General features: G+C 31.1%; 1 long non-coding RNA gene across 1 annotated transcript; it reads left to right on the top strand.

Moving 5' to 3' along the window:
- Positions 1-3,509: 3,509 nt before the first annotated feature.
- On the top strand, positions 3,510-4,273 carry LOC142241338 (uncharacterized). Its single transcript, XR_012723583.1, has 3 exons — positions 3,510-3,633; positions 3,699-3,774; positions 3,840-4,273. It is a non-coding gene; the product is annotated as an uncharacterized LOC142241338 (long non-coding RNA).
- Positions 4,274-8,542: the final 4,269 nt, after the last annotated feature.

The raw sequence follows: 8,542 nt of genomic DNA, 5'->3' as shown, positions 1-8,542 counted from the left end.
CGTTAAAGATTTTTTTTTGCAAATATAATATGTTACAAAAACCGGAAAACTAGTTCATAAAAGTAATAAAGTGTAAAATTCTGTATAATTTAAAAATAATAATGGATAGCTTATGAACATTTTGCAATTATTTTATTTAGTTTGCAGAAATTGCAGTTAAAAAAGAATGAAGTAATACTTCGTTCTGTATAATTTAATTTAAAAATTATAATAGATGACATGAAAATTCTGAATATATTTCAGTGAGTTTGCAAAAATTAAATAATTTTACATATTATTACAATTTTAATACGAGCTTATTGGACATGGACATTAAGGAATTGGTATTTTTAAGCTATTGGAAAGAAAATACCAGACATCAATATCCACAAGCCTAACTAGACATATGTTTCATTGCTTACTAATGCAAACTTCCGAAGTCTTTATTGTAGATCTGGCGTGGTGAAATGATTCATTTTGGGTCTTAAGGTGGGTATTAAGTTCGAGTTTAGCCGCTAAAATCGCTAAAGTGAAAACTAAATCAGTAAAAAAGGCATACAATTATACATATTTGTTGCAAATTTTATTATAACTTGATGGGGAATAGCCCAAAGCAAATTTTCACAAAGTTTATATTCCTTAAAGTGGATTAATTAAGAAAAGTAATCGTGAAAAAGGCGATTTTAGCGGCTAAACTCGAACTTAATACCCACCTTTATATGTTAATTTAAGGTAGGTATTAAGTTCGAGTTTAGCTGTTATATTTTTGTACTTCAGGGCCTAATGAACAACAATTTATAAGATTTTTAGGTTATAAATTTTTCCCCAGAGCATATTTAAGAACCAAAAGTATTTTTTTGGTATATTTTGGCACTGTAATATACTTACAAGCTCCTAAATACGATCAGCAAACATTTTGTTTGCCGTTATGCCTCAATTCGATAAATATTCAGATTTTTGGTCAAATATTATAGATATTCATAAAATATTCACCCTTATTCCTGAAGTCGCCCTCGCTCTCGCCGTCGCTTTTTGTCGTCTGTCGCTTTTAAGTCGTCTCGTCATTCATTTGGTATTCCTGTGAAGTGGCGACGGCGACGATTACTTTTTGTACCAATTACAATACTCGGTAATAAAAGGCCGATATCACTAGAAAACAATCAGCTGATGTGCAAAAAAAGAGAATTTTAATTTTTTCGGTTTAAAATATTTTTATTTCTGACGCAATTCTAAGTCGGAAAATTAAGAAAAAATATTTAATTTGACGCGGAAAAAAATATTCGAGGACAGCTAAAGCTTCCAAAACTACAAAAATGGCGACGACGCTGAGATCAATGGCACAAGGATCATCGTGAATGAAAACAATCAGCTGATGTGCAAAACTGAATTTTAATTATTTGTGTTTAAAATGCTGTTTGTTTGTAATCCAAGGTTGACTTGGAAAATCAAAATAAATGATAAATTTGACTCGGGGAAATGAGTCAAATTTATCATTAGATATCTACATTAGGACAATAACAACTTCCGGCATATACAATTGGAGCGACGTTGACATGTGTCCAAGGATCATTCAAAGTTCGACACAATTGTTACCTAAGTTTGGTGCTAAATAAAATACATTGGCCTTGGAGGATTTCTATTAAAAATAAATGGAATTGAAAATCAACACGTTTACTTTAATTGTACAGTGTTCTTTTCTGTGATTTGAATGTGATGACCATAACTGCTATATATACTGATTTTTTCTCATTTTTTTGTAATTGTTGAAGATTAGTCACTTTACCTCTTACCAATTTCCATTTTTTATATTTATATTTCAATTGTTCGATTAATAAAGTCTAAAAAAAACTTCTTCAAAAATTAAACACTAAACACGTCGCTGGTAAATTTAAAGTCGGCAAAAAGCGACGATGTTGGCGACAAAAAGCGAGACCAGGAATACCGATTTTCTTCGATAGCAGAATATATCGACGAACGGAATACCAATTAGTGGCGACTGACGAAAAGCGACAAAAAGCGAAGGCGAGGGCGACTTCAGGAATAAGGGTGATTGTTTTAATTATGTTAGGATAGCTCCTAAGTTGACATCTTTATTTGTTTTAGCCAAAATAAAACATGTTTTAGAGTAATCGAGCTTCAAAAATAGCAGGAAATGTTTGCTATTTCAGCAAACAGTGACTGTTGTCCCTTTTTCAGCAGACTTTCTGCTGTTTTAGCAGACTTTTCTGCTGTCCTTCTAACAAATTTCTTTGGGTGTACGAGAATTATTCCTCTCAAATTGAAAATAATAATAGAGCTGTTTTCTTTTAGCCCTAAATACCATAAGCAGTCACGGACTAAAAGATATATAAATAAAATTATTCTTGATTGTGTTCTAATTGCAATGACTTTCATCGGGATGTCAGTGAAAAAATCTTCGGTTTTACGTTTTGTTTTGCATACCAGCAACCACGGAGTCTAAAAGGATATTCAGCAAAGATGGATCCACCATGTCAAAAAGAATGACTTATTTCAAATCAAATAAAGTCAACATGTTTTCAATAAATCACAATGGGCCTTAGTACAAACCAAACATTTTTTCAGATTCAATCACAAAATTAATTGATCCAATTAATTTTTTAATTGAAACGTCTTCAATCACGAAAATGATAGTATCAATCACAGTTTTAATTGAGCATAAAAAGATACTTGATTAAAAAATTAATTGATTTCATTAGCAAATTTCAATTAATTGTTTAATTGATTCAATTAAATTTCTAATTGATGTTTATTGCAAAAATCAATTAAGTTTTAATAAAAACGAAATTATTTGTAATCACTATACTATATTTCAATCACTTTCTATGACTATTTTTAGTCCTTTTTAGTTAGATTCAAAATATCATAGTTTTTTTTAAATTTTTAATTAAGAATTTAAAAAATATATATCCATAATTTTTTAACTGTTCAAAACGCATAAGAAAAAGAGAGAAAAGCATAATTTTGTTTAATGAAAAACATTTAAAATGAATTGTTGACAATTGAAATCTAGTTAAAGTGGATTTTGGAAGTGTAATGTGAATGACTATGGTACCAAATAGTATTCGACCTGTGCGACATACATAGTCGTGGGTTCCAGATTTTAACGGGTTTATGATTGTCATAATTCTGCAAACCGACATTCCGTTAGACTGAGTATACTTTTATCAACAACGACACATTTCACCTTATGTAACCCACGTTTGTAATTGCATAATTGAAAATTCATAATTATTGCAAGGATGTTTTTATGAAATATGAATTCCAACCTTTATTAAGACAGTCCCAATAAACACAGGATGAGCGTTTTTTAAATGCAACAACTTTTCAGCTTGAGGTTAAATATAATTTTCAACATAAATTCAACTTGATTTGAAACAACTCATCTTCAATACATCTTCAAATTGTTTGCAAATTACTTCCAATTTGCCAAAATGTTGATGAAATCTTTGAAAAGGTGTTGAAGATTTTATGAGAAAACTTTGAGAAAACACTACCCTAAAATGCAACGAAAAAACCATGTGGTTTTAAATACTTATTTGTGCAACGAAGTTCGTGTTCAATTGGAAGAAATAAAAAAAAATGGAAAATTTTAGACAAATAACTAAATTTACTCCAAATAGTTTATAATAATAGGTAAGTGAAATTAAAAATTTGAAATAAAACTTTAAGGAAGTCACTAAATGTATATCTCTTTGCAGAAAACATTAAAAAGCTGACCGATGAAAAAATGTTGGACAGTTGACTGGAACTGCTTCAAATAGTTTATAATAAATGGTAAGTCTATATGAAAAATTAAATTAACCCTTTAGAGAAGTCACTAAACTTAAATCTCTTTGCAGAAAACTAAAATCTTTGGATGCTACATTCTTGCAAACATTAAGAAGCTGACCAAATTGTTAAAATCAACAACTTCTGGATGAAAATGTGCATCACATCGTCAGTTTAATTTACATCCTATTATCAGTTTAAAATTGATATTTTTGAATTCCTTCTGCTGGAAATCAATTCTAACACGCGGTCCAGCACGTTCTAATTTCAAATTGCCCGCATATTAATAAATTTTAATGCTGTTTTATGACACCAACAGGAAATCGAATTATCAATGCAAAAGTGTTTAAATGTTTAAGATATTTAAAGTTTTGTTGTTTTGTTCTTATTTGTTGATATGTTTAATAAGATTATTGTTTTTCAATTGGTATTGTAGTGTATTATGTAGTGTAGTGTATTATTATATATTTTATTTTGACGAAAATTATACAAAATTCATAGAATTTTGGCTTTGACTTTCAATTTGAAGTGGGGATATTATTCATACAAATTTTAGTTGAAAAGTATTTGCAACGATTTTAATTTTCAATTTGACTCGAATCGAAAATTTTTTGAGATATTATTGAGTAGCGATGCATTTCAATGTGAGAATAACACTTGGGCAATTATTGTTAATGTGTTGAATTTTACTGTTGAGGGTATTGTCTGTTTTTTGTTGAGAACGCGATTTTTTGTATACTACACTAATCCTTTGAAAAATGTTTAATAAATTGTTGAAATTTAGCATTTTTCAAACATTTGTGTTTATTGGGGTTACTTTAATTTCAAATGTATACCTCACACATATTGGGCACGAAATCTATTAAAAGTAGATTTGAAATCCATTATTTTTAAGGCAAATCTAGTTAAAGTGGATTTTGGATATTTTGTGAATATCGACCGAACATGTGCATACGATGGTGAAATGGAACTAATTTTCTTTCAGTTCCAAACATTTTTTAATGTTACAAAAAAATTTTAACACTAAACAGCTTATCTACGTCTGAGAGACGTATGCGTTGTCTTAGTTTTTTGCTCTCCCTCATGAAAATGAGTACCGAAAATGTGATTTTTTTGCTACATAATAAATAAAAGTTTAGCAAAAAACGTGTTTAAATGATAAGGATTTGTATATAGAATCGGTGTAAGTACAAAAATTTAAAACAAAAATTCAAATATTTTGTCCACGTGATGACAAACTAGGACACGTCCCACAGACGTATGTTTAGCTTATCCGTGACTTTCAGTAGGATAAGCTTTCTAGGGTTAATCATGTCTGTTCTGGGTCTCGCCGCAGTGTACACCACACAACAATTTAGTTGTTCTGGCTCACACATGAGATAACTTTTTTCGGACTTCTGATCGAAAAATTTAAACAGCTGATTTTTTCTGCAATGCATTTTATTTGCAGATGGAAACTATGAACTAAACATATTTTGCTGATAACTATACAAAATAATAACACAATTACACTAGACTGAGGAATTAAAAGTAAAAACATAGCCAGAAAGGTATATTGGTGAACAATTTTGGACTTTCCAAATGGAATAAAGTGATAGTTTTTCATATATTTTTCCATACACGCTGTCACCATCAAGAGTGATAGACGCTGATAGCCGAATATAGCAGAATTGAAACTTATAAATCAACATAATTCTTTTTTAACGCATTATGTTCAATGTATTCTTACTCTGCCAACATTTCAAAGCTCGATTTCATCCCATACGCTTAAAATTGTGAAAGGTATATTCCCTGCCAAAATTTTTTGAATTTGACGGCGCTTCTGAGAATCCCCACCACGTCGGAAACAATCGTATACGACATCAAAAACTCGTCGGAAAAGCGCCGTCACTATTGAGAATTTGTACCACACCAAGTTACTACAAAAAAGTATCGCATGAGTTCAATTATTAGGTGCCTTTTTTTAATAAATTTAGAACGATTTAAATTTAAGATAGTTGTAAAAGAATCATTGTGGTCAAGTAAAACACGATTGTTTAGATGTTTATTAATTTGATTAAACATATATAAATTCTTATAAATATAAATTTATACCACTATCACAACACATTTAACATAATTTTTTCATTAATAATAGAATGATGTTGATTAACAAGTGGGAAGTTACATGTTGCAACCAGTGTTTTTATTCTCGATGGAGGCAGCGTGTCTGTAAAATATCTGAAAAACAAACAAAAAATTTTCACCAATATACCTTTTACAATTTTAAGCGAAATAACTGTTTTCAGCACTTCATTATCGGTTTTATTTAAATAAACTATAAGAAGCAGAGATGCCAGGAAGTTTTTTGAAAATTCCCTACGCGGCTCCTAAAAATTCGCTTTTTTCTCCCTATGCCCAACATTTGTTCCCTACTCTCATAGAAAAAAGTCTGCTAAAAACAGCGATGTCTGTTGTTATATTTTTGTACTTCAGGGCTTAATGAACAACAATTCATAAAATATTTAGGTTATACATTTTTCCCCAAAGCATATTTAAGAACCAAAAGTAGTTTTTGGTATATTTTTGCCCTGTAATATACTTAAAAGCTCCTAAATACGATCAACAAACATTTTGTTTGCTGTTATGCCTCAATTCGATAAATATTCAGATTTTTGGTCAAATACTATAGATATTCATAAAATAATGTTTTAATTATGTTAGGATAGCTCCTAAGTTGACATTTTTATTTGTTTTAGCCAAAATAAAACATGTTTTAGTCTAATCGAGCTTAAAAAATAGCAGGAAATGTTTGCTATTTCAGCAAACAGTGACTGCTGTCCCCTTTTCAGCAAACTTTTTGCTGTTTCAGCAGACTTTTCCGCTGTCCCTACTAACAAATTTCTTTGGGTGTACATTTTCCCCTACGGTACTAAATTCAAACAAATTTTGAAAGAACAAATATTTTGTATTGAATTCAATTTCTTTAAAATTAATAGTCAGGGATTATATCCTTCAATAAAGGACCAAATGTTCAATAATATGAATATTGACATTTTTGTTCGGATTTCGAGCATTGCAACATCATTGCTCATATTTAACACTATTAACATTTTTCTTGTGAACTTTAATGGCCGCGTGTTTCTTCAGGTCAGATTTCTACAATTTACGAACTTTCCATAAGCAATGCATTGATATTTAAAATCGTCATTTTCGACCGCCTCTAGCCAACCCTTTAATTCAACAGTGAGACAATTTGGTCAAAAAGGCTATTTTTAAAATTTTGTTGGAATGGTTTTATTTTCTTCACTAGACGGCATTTTTCCAAAATATTAAAAATTGTTGTGAATGTAACAGTTGTAAAGCAGTTTTTGAAGATATTCCTACATTTACTATTTTTATGTTAGCCTGACGGTTTAATGCCCAAGTCCTTTTCAGTAACTTAATCCCTGCCAACATTTTTTGAATTTGAGGGCGCTTTTGAGAATCCCCACTACGTCGAAAACTGTCGTATACGATATCCAAAACTCCTCGGAATAGCGCCGTCACTATTGAGAAGTTGTACCACGCCAAGTTACTACAAAAAAGCATCGCATGAGTGCAATTATTAGGTGCCCTTCTGGATACATGTAGAAAGACGCCAATAAGAGCCCCTTCAAACAATCAGAGAAAGTGCATTTTAAGATAGTTGTAAAAGAATCATTGTGGTCAAGTAAAACACGATTGTTTAGATGATTATTAATTTTATTAAACATTTATAAATTCTCATAAATATAACATTTAACACATTTTTATGCATTAGCATTTATGCTAATGCATAAAAATGTGTTAAATGTGATGTGATAGCCGTATAAATGTTATATTTATGAGAATTTATAAATGTTTCATAAAATTAACAAACATCTAAACAATCGTGTTTTACTTGACCACAATGATTCTTTTACAACTATCTTAAAATGCACTTTGTCTGATTGTTTGAAGGGGCTCTTACTGGCGTCCTTCTAAATGTATCCAGAAGGGCTCCTAATAATTGCACTCATGCGATATTTTTTTGTAGCAACTTGGCGTGGTACAACTTCTCAATAGTGACGGCGCTTTTACGAGGAGTTTTGGATATCGTATACGACTGTTTTCGACGTAGTGGGGATTCTCTGAAGCGCCCCCAAATTCAAAAAATGTTGGCAGGGAATATACCTTTCACAATTTTAAGCGAAGTAACTATGTTTTCGGCACTTCATTATCGTTTTTATTTAAATAAATTATATGAAGCTAGTTGTGCTTGGCGTTTCACAAAATATAAAATGGCTCTTGTAACAATAGTGATGGCAAAATACTTTCATGCGAATAGTGATGGCAAAATACTATCACAGTTGGCGATTGTTGCAGTGTCACATACGAGTCTGTGGTAGCGATGAGGATGAAATGGAACTTTGAGTTTTGGATATCGTATACGACTGTTTTCGACGTAGTGGGGATTCTCTGAAGCGCCCCCAAGTTCAAAAAATGTTGGCAGGGAATATACCTTTCACAATTTTAAGCGAAATAACTATGTTTTCGGCACTTCATTATCGTTTTTATTTAAATAAATTATAAGAAGCTGTTGTTGTTGTTGTAACAGTTTATTGTGATCTCATCCATTTCATGTTATACGCTTGGTACATCAGCTTGTTGGCAGATCAAGGAACTCTGCGACTAAGATGGGGTGTGTCCAGAGTGATCTGGTGGTAAGTCGGGTTGGTTTGGCTGGGCAAGAGAAAAGATGACGTGTGTCGTGTGGCCCTTGGTTGCAAATTGG

This window comes from Haematobia irritans, chromosome 5, assembly GCF_050003625.1.
Source record: "Haematobia irritans isolate KBUSLIRL chromosome 5, ASM5000362v1, whole genome shotgun sequence".
NCBI classification, from domain to species: Eukaryota; Metazoa; Arthropoda; class Insecta; order Diptera; family Muscidae; genus Haematobia; species Haematobia irritans.
This window is presented reverse-complemented; position numbering and strand designations above follow the sequence as displayed.